Source organism: Juglans regia, chromosome 13 (genome assembly GCF_001411555.2).
Source record: "Juglans regia cultivar Chandler chromosome 13, Walnut 2.0, whole genome shotgun sequence".
NCBI classification, from domain to species: Eukaryota; Viridiplantae; Streptophyta; class Magnoliopsida; order Fagales; family Juglandaceae; genus Juglans; species Juglans regia.
In genome coordinates this window covers 30716143-30730668 of record NC_049913.1, presented here as the reverse complement: position 1 = coordinate 30730668, position 14526 = coordinate 30716143, and positions in this window count along the sequence as shown.

The following is a 14526-nucleotide window of genomic DNA, read 5'->3' as shown; positions in this document are numbered from 1 at the left end:
AAGAGTCGGCCGTATATATACCTTGATAATGCATAGTGCATCCCAGTTCACACAGCCTCCCGATATTGAACGTAACCTGAAGCAAATTAAATCACGTGTTAGGTACTATTTAATTTAGGTATAGATGTTGTAAAACTTGAATACTACTCTCAAGATTGTTTGCTACTTGCATAATAAGAAAATATGAGTTTGCATAATAAGTAGTTCGGGCCAGATAAAATGATTTTCTTCATGGTAGTAAGAAAATAAATCAAAACATATATTTCACCCAAACTCATATTGAACTGTCTATATACACATACCAAGTTCAATATTGTTCTCATATTGTCAGATGTCTATATACACATGGAAAATTTCGAACAAGAATTCTAATATCTCAACCTTAAATGAACGAAGTTCCTAGGTTATATTTACAGGTCGCCAGACTCATCAGATGTTGTGTGCCCATCCTCATCTGAATGTTCCCCCTCATTTGTTGATAGGTCATCTTCATCTGAATATTCCCCCTCACTGGCCGCATTTCCAGACTCAGAAGTGATCATGTCATCATTAATAAAGCCTGTTGAATCTATGCATTGACCAACCGGATCCATGATTTCTCGTGCATCTACATGGCTAGGTAGTATATCAGGCCTATTCAGTTGAGTTGCCACTTGATCTGTGTTATCACACTGCACTGGTTCATAATAATATGATGGCTCATCTTCTTGATCGGCATCGGGAGTACTTGATTCCCCATCAAGTACTCCAAGAACTCTCGGTAGTACTTGATGGGGAATGTTGTATACATTCCTATTTGCATAGTTCTGCACAACACCCCAATTCCCTTTCGCCCTTAAATCTCTTATGTAGAAACATTGATCAGCTTGACTCGCCAACACGAATGGTTCATCCTTATACCAAGTCCTGTTCATGTTGACACTAATCATATGGTCATCCACCCGCACCCCTCGTTTTCGATCACCAACGTCAAACCAATCACATTCAAACAGGTACACCCGACGCCACTCCATGTAGCGTAACTCTACAATATTATTAATAACTCCATAGAAGTCCAAATTATTTGTGGCCTCATCACCAGTTACCACCAGTCCAGAATTTTGTGTACGACGGCGAAGTTCACGCTGTTTCGTATGAAACCTTTTTCCATTTATTATGCAAGCAGCATATGTTGCAACCCAACGGTCAAGCCCGCAAGCTAACGCGTACAGATCAGCGGACACATCAAGTGTCTGCGAGGTACGATGTTCCTAGATCTATATATTTAAAAAAGCAATTTGTCATAACGTTTATTATATGATTAGATCCAAATCATATAAAATGAAAGCTATAGCAGCACATCTTAGATAGGAATGGATAAGAACTTACACGTTGCTTAAACCAAGTTGGGAACTCAGTTTGGTGCGTGCGCTCGATGCAATCTGGGTGTTGCACCTTACATTTCTCGTAGTGTTCCCTGCATTTGGGTCATCGAGGCGAAGCAACATATTGAAGTTAGATGGTATTGGGTTCATAACAAATTGTATAGAATGAAAGATGATTTTTAGGCAAACTCGTTAATGCTTACTCTATATAAGGTCCAATCTCCGCACAATTATTGAGCACGTACCAGATGGCTGCCCTAAATAGTTTATCTTCTAATTGCACGTTCGAAGGCATGCCCAAGGGACGAACTTTCTGGTTGAAAATTTTGAACCCATCTAACGTTTCCGCTTCGTCGGCATCAATGTTGCGGTCCGGTCGACTAAACCTCGTCTCAATATCTTTGAGATACATGGAGCAGAATGTCAAGCATTCGGTGTGAATGTAAGCCTCGGCTATTGAACCTTCTGGGCGGGCTTTATTCTTAACATACCGCTTGAATTTGCCGAGATACCTCTCAAATGGGTACATCCACCTATATTGTACTGGACCCCCAAGTCTGGCCTCATGGGGTAAATGGACAGCTAGGTGGACCATAACATCGAAAAAGGAAGGAGGGAATATCATCTCCAGTTTGCATAGAATGGTGACAACATCAGTTTGGAGTTGGGCCAGGCGGTTGACATCGAGTGTTCGAGCACACAACTCTTTGAAAAAAGTACCAAGTTCAGCCAAAGCCAAGCCAATGTCACTTCTTAAATACCCCCCAGCAGCAATAGGGAGTAGTCTTTGAAGGAAAACGTGACAGTCATGGCTTTTCAACCCTGAGATTTTGCAGTCACGTCGAGATACACAGTTCGAGATATTGGAAGCGAACCCATCTGGAAATTTGATATCAGACAACCACTCACAAAATTTATTCCTTTGCTCGACGTTTAATGTGTACTGTGCATGTGGCATTGTTACACGATCACCATGCCATATCAAGTGTAATTCTTTTCTATAGCCCAAAAGCTCTAAGTCACGCCTTGAATTGATGTTATCCTTACTTTTCCCTGGACTGTTCATTAAAGTGAACAAGATGTTGTCGGCAATATTCTTCTCAATATGCATAACATCTAAATTATGCCGAAGTCGAACTGTTGACCAATAAGGTAACACAAAAAATATGCTACACTTTGTCCAGTTCAGCTCTTCAGCAGTGCGTTTTTTCTTCCTATGAGATTTGCCAAACTGAACATCCCCAATCATCTGCAATTGATTTTGAATCTCTTCAGGACCAAATTCCCTTGGTGGCATGCGATGATCTTCTCTACCGTTGAACAACCATTTCCTCCTTCTCCATATGTGATCTGGGGGTAAGAAACGACGATGTCCCATGTAACAATGTTTTCGGCCATATTTCAACCAATTAGAGTCTGTGTCTGCATTGCAAGACGGACAAGCCAATTTTCCCTTTGTTGACCAGCCAGACAGATTCCCGTAGGCAGGAAAATCATTGATTGTCCACAATAAGGCAGCATGCAACATAAACGTCTCCTTAGTTGAGGCATCATATGTAGGTACCCCATCTTCCCAAAATTCAAGCAGTTCATCGATCAACGGCTGCAAGTATACATCAATATCATTCCCTGGTGACCTTGGACCAGGAATAATCAGAGATGTCATGAAGAATTGGTCTTTCATGCATGACCACGGCGGCAAGTTATAGGGGACAAGGATCACTGGCCAAATGCTATGAGGTTTAGCCAAGTTGTTGAATGGAGTGAAGCCATCACTTGCCAGACCGAGCCTAACATTGCGAGGATCCGAAGCGAACCAGCCATGGTCTTCATCAAATTTCTTCCAGCACTCAGAGTCGGCCGGATGTCTCATACAAGTATCTTCTTTCGTCTGTTGCTCTTTGTGCCATCGCATATCACCTGCTATCTTTGCAGACATGAAGAGACGCTGCAATCTCGGTTTCAATGGAAAGTGACGCAACACTTTTTGAGGTACCGCGCGATGTCCGCGTGTATTTGGTATCCACCTCGAAGCCTTACATACAGGGCATTCATGAAGAGCTGCATTTTCCTTCCAAAATAAGATGCAGTCGTTGGGGCATGCATGGATTTTGTGGTATTTGAAGCCCAAACCGCGCTCCAACGACCTTGACTCCTCATATGATTGTGGCAATAGGGCATCAGGAAAGGCAGACCTCAACAAATCAAGTAGCATGTCAAATGACTTAATTGACCACCCACCGATTGATTTGATGTGTAACAACTTCACAACGAATGACAGTTTTGAAAATTTTGTACACCCATCGAACAACGGACGTCGGGCATCCTCTAGTAGCTGCTCGAAAGATGGTGAATCTACCGTCTCTCGTGGCCTGTTTGCCGTAGGAGTGCTAGCTTGGGGCGCATCATCGAAGGTGCCTGCCCGGATGTCATCCAACATATCCTGCATGTCATCTATGTAATCGTCTTCTTGGTTGATATCATCATCAATATCTTCATCACTCACGTTCAATGTTGTATCCTCCTCCCCATGAAATATCCACTGCGTGTAATTTGGGTTGATCCCTTTCATGAACAAATGAGTTTCCACCTCATATATAGGCAGCCACAGATTGTTAAGGCATGCACGACATGGACACCGGATGCGATCCCTTCCACTTGCATGCATTCGTGCTTGTGCGAGGAAATATTTAACGCCTTCGGCGTATGCAGGTGATACAAGCCTATCGGGGTCATTCATCCAACTTTTGTCCATCTGAAGCACGATATAGGAGGGGAAGAAAGTTAGTTAAGCATGGACCGTAAACAACTAAGATCGATGAAAAACTCACCATAGTGCGCATTCACGTTTAGAAGAATGAATAAGAAGTTGTTTGAAGAAGAGAATTGGAGGCACCTAGTTCACTTCCTAAAAAGCATATTAGAAGGTGGTTGAGACACTAGGCTAGTAGAGCGTGGCGCCAATGGGAGTAACCTTTACGTGGAATTCAGGAAACTCTAATCAAGACTGTGAAGGATGTTATAGAGGTTGCCAGCTTATTTAAAGAGCATATATGTGTGGCACTGTTCAGTTATTGAATAACAAATTGGTGTAATATAGTTTAGTTAAAGAGCATATGTGTGTAACAGTTCATTTTTTCAAGGCAATGAACTGTGATGCTCCCTCGTGCCTACAACTTACAAATAAGTTTCTTTCTTAAGATATAGGAAGGTGGTCTAAGCTGTGGTGTTTGCTTTCCCTGGACTGGAATCATGTAACAAATTAATGAATTCAAGATATGGTGTTTGTATAGTACCTCATATGTACTTGGGCAATGCCTATTTACTTGTATTATTAAAAAAAAAATTACACTTCTTGAAGCCAAAGCATAGCTTTATTATGTTGTCTAAAATTTCCATTTCATTCTTTGAGGTGGGTGAGTTCGGATTTATGTTTTCATCTATGGAAATTACAATTCATCGTAGATAGATGATGTAATATTGTTAAAGCAATTTTCCTAACAAAAGTAAGCAAACAACTATAATTGGTCCAACATTATAGTTGAAGATTATATATAGAAGATAAGAAAAGATAGAAGATTCAAGAAGTAATCAGGTTTTCTTGATATCATCTCAGTTGGGAATTTGAGTTCGTTTGTGAGGCCATAACACTGACCACTTTTTCTTGTTTGGTCGGAAGAAACTGCTTATCTAGCTTATATACTCCATACTGTTTTAGGCAATTCCTTATAATACTTGTCCGATATATATAATCTAAGAAAATAATTGTTTAATCCAAGGCTAAACACATAGATGCATTTAAGCAGGCCCTAAATAGTTTATATTCAATTATAGTAATAATTGTTTTTTGGTTTGCATGCAGAATTACTTTTAGTTGACATCTTTTGCATGGTCTTGCTTAAGGATCCTTGAGTACTTTGTTGTTATTTTATATCTATGAACTGTGTTATTAAGTAAAGGAAATTAAATCATAGCACTGACGACTCTAACTCAAATTCAAATTAATTAATTAGCCACACAAGGAAAAATACAATATTACCGGCAAACAACATCACCCAAAACAAAGAACAAACAGGATGTGAAATTTGTTAGGTAGAATAGAATTATTATTAGATGGATTATCTAATAATAAACCATATATATTAACCAATCAAAGCTATGTCTAGCATATATAATAACACTAACAACAAAACATCCATCTATGTTTTGAGCATTCATGAAATGAAAGGAAGAAGGAATTACGGACGTGTATGGGTATTCGTTACCTTCAATCCCCAATACAAATTGTTTCAGCTCACCCCTAGGTGAAATGGCTCACCAATAAGGCCGTCGGGCTCAACCAATTGCTTTTCAATCAAAATGACAGCACATCCGTCCCACAATCTGCACCAAAAAATGTAACATAAAGTGTCAGATTAAATCTTAATATATAGAAGAGCCTAACACAAACGAAATCAATAAACAAAAGGAAAATATACAAATAAAAGCAACCTTCTTATAAGAGTAATGATTTTAATCCTAAGGCATTAACTGCATCTTCCAACTATATAATTTCAACTAGAAAGCACGTTCCTTACATCCTGTCAACTTAGGAAAAATTAACTAACAAGCACGACATCAAACCATTTAACTTCTATCCATACTTAGCACTAAACCAAACTTTAAAAATCCTTATTCCAAGCATCCTAAATAAATAACTAGAGCATACATTCAAATTGCATGTTTGCTGTCCAATAAAGGCCGTCGGGTTTTGTACATGAAAGATAAATGGATGGAAGCAACCAATTGGGTTGAGTTCCTATAAGTTCAATAGTATTTCATGTAGTATTGTATCTTCAATATTTATGTAAGTGTAGTTTCATTGTTTAAAAAATAACAATTTGAAATAGGATGTCCCGTATACTAGTGCACAAAGTAGGAAAGCTAGTTATAAGCTTGAGATTGGCTCAGACAACGTACATATTAATACCAACGGCTAAACAATCCATTCAATGCTTAATGAATAAAATATTCAAATAAGTACAAAAACATCAATCAATACTTGAGTTCGATCTAAATCACTCCAATTAATAAAATTACTTTTAGCAAATCTCAACTACATGACACTAAAAGTAACCCTGAAATTGCAACAAACTGCTTTCAATTTAGTATGCGATATACACTTTGTTGGTATTAGAAACATTAATAGCATATATATGCAAGGGGAAGCTAATTGTTGTAGGTATTGGGGCATGGTATCTATTCATTTGCTAAAATGAATATTTGCATTTTAGGGTTAAACTCGAGTTGGGAATTTTGAAGCATAGGTGGACATGAATTTTTATTTGAACTTCATACAAAGATTACGCATTATATGGCTCTTACATTACTTTAATGATTGCTCTCTGCATTTTAGCCCTCAAAATCAAGTCAAGCAAAAGCAACATAAATGAAATGAATTAAAGTGTTATTTTTTTACTGCTTTTGCATATGAAGGTATAAAAAAGGGAGGCACTTGTTGAAGGCAAAAGGGGCATACTTAGTATGGTCCTGGAATAAGAGCAGTAAAAAAAAGTTGTATGATGAATACCCTTAAAGAAAGCAATATCGTTAAAACAGTAACTCAAAATATATTTATTTACAGTTTTCTACCCTGGCAGGAAAAGAGAGAAGGACAGAGTGGGGTTGGTGCGCACGCATGGCCAATAATTAAATGACTAAATATCCCAAGTTACTATGCAAATGTAACTGAGAAGTTGAAGTGTTCAGGAATTTTAATGAAGCACCAATGAAGAACCCAAGTTCACAATATTTTAACTCCATTAAGGTTTATCTTGATTGGCTAGTCATGATATGGTTACTAGTCATGATTGTCTCATCTCATATAGGGACTTTGAATCTGGTCTTATATATTAGATCATATGCAAGGGGAAGCTACACTCAACTGTGCTATTTGACAAATACATAAAGTTCTGCTTAGTGCTTTTAATCTTCAAACATATGTACTCACGTCTGCATTATAGTCACAAAAGAACTGGCATAAATAGGACTACTCCTCCATATATATAAAAACTAAAATCAAATTATCAATCAATTTCATTTGCTGGCTGTTCAGGGTTGAAACTCCCAACTGGACAGAAACAGCTAGTAACATAATGGCAAATGATTATATAAAACTATGTAAAGTTGGCGTAATACATGATTAAGTCACAGAACTGGCATAAAGTTACTTTGTATTTAAAGTATTTCTCTATGGAAGAAATCATATTTAGGTGGGAGTCGTGGGACTCATTTAACAATTACTGATCCCCAATCAAGTGTAGCTCCTTTCCCTTTCAAATTATGGTTCAAACAAATAAAAAAATATATTAGAACTAAAGCATTATGGATGGCACGTATGTGCTCATAAGGCAGAATATGGAAATGGAAAATTTTAGGTATTACACCGACCATCAGTGATAGTTGATTCTGTTTATAAGCTAGTAGTACTGCTTCATATATATATGTGTATATATATACATATATATAATAAGTTGCTAGAAATACGTAATGCATGGACTATATATATATATATATATAAATATATATATATATAAATATATATAACTTATAATGTATAAGTTTAGTACAAGGCAATAATGTAGTACCAATGTGATTAATTGAACACAGTGCGAGATCCCATCATCATCATGATCGATAGTTACATTAATACAATATTGTTTGACAATTAGCTCCAATATGGAAGATAAGATATATTATAATGATATATATATATATCATTATAACTTAGATGAGACATTGCGCAAAAAATACGTAATGCATGGACTATATATATATATATAATATATATATATATAAATATATATATAATATATATATATATATATATTATAATGTATAAGTTTAGTACACGGCAATAATGTAGTACCAATGTGATTAATTGAACATAGTGCGAGATCCCATCATCATCATGATCAATAGTTACATTAATACAATATTGTTTGACAATTAGCTCCAATATGGAAGATAAGATATATTATAATGATATATATATATATCATTATAACTTAGATGATGTCACGCTCCTCTAAATTTTTTTTCCTTTAATAAATTGTAACTTTAAACAAGATTTTTATCGCTGTTTGATGATAGTCATTTTAGTTGATAAATTTAACTCTTTGCTATATATTATTTAGTTTAAGTTAATTAGTAGTTACAAAATTGACCGGGTGGTGGCTTTATAGACTAAATATTAGTAGTAATAACACAAATATGTATCTATGAAAGATTCATATATTTGTGTCATTCTTAAAAGTAATAACACAAATAGCCTAGTACAACTTCATTTTGCAAATAAAAGTATATGTTTATAGATCACATACAAAGATAAATGTTTGGTTGATCACAAACAGAAATTACAAATAGTTCTTTTTGCATAGAAACTGAAATACATACCTACTTATATATACACCCTTAATATAAATTTATATAGTTTGCTGTGATAAATTAACCTATTGATCAGCTTTTTAAATTGTAAGATAAATTAATCTCTATATGCAAAAAGAACTTCATCTCCTTCATCCCAAGGGAAATAATATTTGCCTCAATATTTAGTACAAAAAAGTTAAAGCTTAAAGATTACAAGATGGCTGGTTTTTGTCCCTTGTTTTTAACACAATTTCTGTCAAAGAAATAACTTTGGTTGAGCAAAAGATGCAAATGAAAAATGGGAATGAAATGGACAGCATGCAAGCAAAACAGAGTGCAGTGCAGAATTTTCTGCACTACCATGGACAGCTAGCAGCTTTAGTACATTCATGCTCTTAAACATCCCTCATTTAACCACAATCTCAAGTACACAACCCAAGCATACTAGATTCGAAGAAAACGAGAGAATTCACATCATTTTTGTGTGAAAGCATAGAACACCCATACAAGAGTAGCTCTTGACAAACCAGAAAATTCTAATCGAACCTACTAGTTTGAATAAAATCATCGGTTGCTTACATAGGCATTATATCTTGAAGAAAAGTGTTAAAAATAATACATTCTCATCTCCACTAGTTTAACACATAGTCATAAAGGGTTAAACATAGTCAAAAAATGATTCAAACTCAATATTTAAAACAGAAGATCTTCTCAATATTAAAAAGAGTAGAAATAAACTTCTGCACATTCAATAAGCCTACATTTAATGCTATATCATGAGTAAAAGATGACACTGTTTTGAGAAGCCCTAGTCCAATAGCTAGGGATCAGATTCCTCATTAATTACCTCTAACAATAAACTGCATTAAATTCGTGCCTGCAGGTTGTGTACATACATTATTTGTTCTTTAAATGGAGGATATATATGGAGTATAACCATATGGAGCCTAGCTAGCTAGCTAGAGGAGTAGTTCATTATACTTAATGCCTTGGTTGAGAATATATATATCAAGCAGAACTTTAGAGAAGAAACTAATATATATAATATGTATGTATATATATTTATATATATCTATGTTCGTGTAAATCTTCCAGCTTTCTATTTCTAGTTGTGGTACTGAAATCGTGCATGCAGTTATCATTCCAACATTTATAACGTGGATGTCTGTTTTTCATATATGAGTACTGTTTAGACTAATGCAATTATAATATATATATATATAAAGTACAAAAACTGGGCACAAACCTCTGCCAACATAATTTGGGACCGGCCCGGATTTTTTATGAGGATTGGAATTTAAAACGTACGACGAATTCTTAATCGCTGGCAATAATATCTTATTGCGGCGATTTCTTTTGCAGCAGATATAAAATCCCTGGGAAAAGGCCTTTTTCTTGTACTAAACTAATTCATCAACTGATCAATAAATAATTCATCAACTGATCAATAAATATTTAAGCAGCAAATTAAGAAAATTTATAAATTATTACAAAGTAATTCTGGTGCTGATCAGAACCTCAGAGCACCATGCAGCATGCTTAATGTTAATATCTTGATGGTTCTCAAACTTTATCGATCTATGATTTAATTTCAACTTCAACTTAATTAATTAAACTTATTATACACAAGCGTCAAACATATATAATCTGCCAAATTAAAAAATTAATACTTCCCAAAACAATTGCTGCAGGCCGGTAGCTAGGCAGACAGCAATATCAGAAAGCTAATATATACAGTGGTTCCAAAAGTGATTGAACGGATCGACTGAACCTACGAAGTGCCTCATGCATGCGACCGGGTGGTTGTATGCATACATATGATCTATATAATAATACCAAAAAAAAGGTTGGATTCATAAATGCTAATTGAACAGAACCAACATCCCTAGCTCTCCCTCTGATCTACTCATGTGAATAAGTAATATATATGGGTCAAATCTCGTAATCATTCTTAATGAATGGAAGTGAATTATCATATATATACATATATAAAAGGGAAGGGAAAAACTTGAGTAATAGTCATATATATTATGCTGTTATAGTTTAACAGATTTCCATGGCAAGTGCAACAATGAAATGTATTTACTAGACAGATCTGCAGGGCAAGAGTTCATTTTATACTCAATATAATATATGTACTCATATATATATAAATATATAAAAGGGAAGGGAAAAACTTGAGTAATAGTAAATATATATTATGCTGTTATAGTTTAACAGATTTCCATGGCAAGTGCAACAATGAAATGTATTTACTAGACAGATCTGCAGGGCAAGAGTTCATAATAATCTCAATATAATATATGTACTCATATATATATAAATATATATATGACACTAGCCGTTTGCCAAATGACAAATGATCACTCCCAACTCTTATACAAGGGCACTGCATGTACTGTCAAGTACTTCAACGAAGTCAAAGACAAAACTATGTTTCTAATAGATGCGGCCATTTGTAATAACTCCATAATATAATGCTTTTTAATATAATGGCAGCAGCAGTCAAAGATAATAGAGAATGCTTCCATGGACATTATAAGAAATAAAGTTGGCAGCGATTTATGTATAAAGGATTGGAATATATAGTTGGTAATACAACAACCACAAGCTTTGAAAATAACACTGGTTCTAAGGTGAGACAGCTTGGGTCTAAACCAGGTTGAAGATAACACTGGTATAATCTTATTCTCGTATAATTTATAGATAAGGGAATTTATTACACCAAGCTATGTAGGAACTGATTTTGCATATTTCAGAGAGATAGGCTGCTAAAATTTTCTATAACAATAACCGAGGGAATGAACACAACTTAATGGTATCTAATCGGATCCCCCAAATATGCTTGACATGGACAACGAGGAGAGGGATGTATAAGTGACGAGTAAGCTGAAGGTACATGTTATAGAGATGTTATTTACAAGAAGGCACAGGTTAGAGATAAAATGCAGTGCATAAGGATAATGAATTGAATAATAGATCAACATAATGCAAGTCATATTAGAATCGAGACAGGAAATTTTTTTCAGTTATTATCACTTTACTTCCTACTGCTTCTAGACCAAGTAACCGTAGACTATGTCCATATATTATTGCCGTAATAAATAGATAACCAGTAGCTCTAGATAGTAATAGTTTTTGGAAGGATAATAAAAGTAGAATCAAGATGAGAATGGCAAAAAAAGGGAGGATCTGCTATTGAGCAGTTTTAAAAGGAATAAAAGATAAACATTTCCCAGCAAATAAATGGAAAAGATTGGATAAAAGGGGAATTTTATTCGTAAAATGAAATTTTATTTAGAACATGATTGGAGAAATTGAAAACCGCTCAAGATATCATAAAGCTGTAAGTATGGTTGTGCACCCTAGTCTTAACTTTTAGCTACCTGCCTAACAAGTAAACTGCCTAGTGTCAAAAGCTGCCTAAACTTCATAGCTAAATGATCAATCTAGGATTACTTTTTTTTTTTATTTTGATAAGTAATCAAGCTAGGATTACTTAAACGGCCAGCAATCCATCGAGTCTTTTCTATGTATTCATTTCAATAATCTACACTAGGGTTTCCAGATCGGCCATCAGTTCATATTGCCGAGATAACTCCACTTCCACCAAAACCAACAATCATAATAAATGCAAACCCTAACTCTTTTTACTATTAGCAGATGAAACTAAGTTCACTGAAGCTCGCCAGGGAATACATGAAAAGGATAGCTAACTCGCTGCAGGCTGATGTCAAGTCATGTGAAGAGAATCTTAAGTTACCACCAGTTCGATATGCATATCGAGTACACCAGGTACAACGGACTCCAAAAAATGAATGGCACCCATCAATATCTATCTTATTAACCACCAGAATCTTCAGTTTGCAGGTGGTTTTGATGCAGAGGCTATACAAGCATTTGAAAAATTAAAGAAAGCCGGATTGGATAGTGAAAAATGATTGCATGCATTGCTAAACACGCCGTACAAGTTAGAATATTGAAACTTTTAAGTGGAATATTATAAATCCACTGGCAAGTGAGGTATCCTTACTAGTCTATTCATGTTAGTTTTTCAATGATTACATATATGGGTATATATTCTAGACAAGGGTAAGTTCCATTGGTTACTAACTTGAGTACCAACATAAGTTCCATTGATTGCCAACCTGGGCACCAAACTCTATGATAATACACGATCAATACTGTGGCAAACATTGGTAACCTTAAAGCTGATGAAGTGAATCCTTCATATCTTTTTGGTACACATTACATCTGCAAAAAGCAGACGTAAATGACTGCCATAAATCAGAAAAGGCAGACAGTAAGCTCCTAAAGCTGGTAAAGAACTCGAGTGAGAAATGACCCCACTGTTGATCTGCTTCTCTAAATGAAATAACTAGCTAAGACCATATATATTCTCTAAATGGCTTGATATATATATATAAGTCTAATTCTGAAATGAAAAAAAAAATGATATAGACGTGAACAGAAATGTGTCCTATAATTATATATTAGGACTTTTAGCACATCTTCATAAGTAGACCTTTTCATAAGGTAGCAGTATTTAATTCACCAAATACTGTCTTTTTTTTAATCCTTGTCATTAGTAAGTTATATAAGCAGACGTGATCTAAAGAAATGAGCTATGGTAGTGTGTAGAAATCCCCTACATTGTGCAACAACTTCAGAAATTCATATACTATAGGAAAAATGGCAGCACTTTCTTCAAGCATTATAAGATATCACTAACTTACACTAAATACGGTAACAAAAACTGGGCCATAAATTCTAGCAGAAAAACATTCTGATAAGCCAAAAACTGAGCCATAAATTCTACAAGAAAAGCTTCTGATAAGCCAAAAAAAAAAAAAATTGGTGAATTAAAATTATCTAATGCCCACAACTGATACAGCAGCTCAAACACACGAGGCAGATCATACACAACATTAAACAGCAAAATAAACAGAGGAGCATGCACATCAGTTTCACAGAAGGAAAAATCATGAAAAGATCTAAAGACGACAACAAATTCGTAATGCAACCGCGATTAAATGTGGAGGGGGGAAGATAAATGCAATGGCAGCAAGAGATACCTGGAGCCACCACTCGATTATTCTTGAAAATTCAATATGAACTTCTATGTCTCCACGAGGCACGGATTTGAAATTTGTAAGGGGAGCCACAAACGTAGGACCTAGCTTCCTCAAGAGAGAGAATAGGAGCAATGGAGAACACTAGGGTAGTCGATTGTGGGATTTGGGGGTCTACAATCTCTTCGAACTTTCGACGGAAGGGAGAAGGCCAGTGTGGGGAAATGAGACTCGAATAATGGGTCAAAAGCTCACGATGGGGGAGTTGATGCCATGATAGAACACTGGAGATGTCGGAGCTTTTGGGTTTGAAAATGGAGTCTTTTGGTGCAATGGGTCTTAGTGCAGAAGAGTTCTCGCGCGTCGAAGTGGGCAGACATGTGGAGAAATAAACTTGGGGGGAAAATAAAAGGCACTTCGTGCATTTGGCGCCCATGGGCTTCAATTGCGGCGAGTTTGTATTCGACGATATTGATATTAAATGGTGCCGATATTTTCTGCGGCGATTTTATAATCGCTGGCTATCCCCCCCGCGAAAAAATTCGCTGCTATATACATAATAAATCGCTGCAAAAAAAGACATAAGTTAAGTCCTGAACATTTAGCAGGATGCGGTGTTTAAAACCTGCGGCGATTATAAAATCGCTGCAAATAAGAATCAATCGCAGCGATTTAATTTCCAG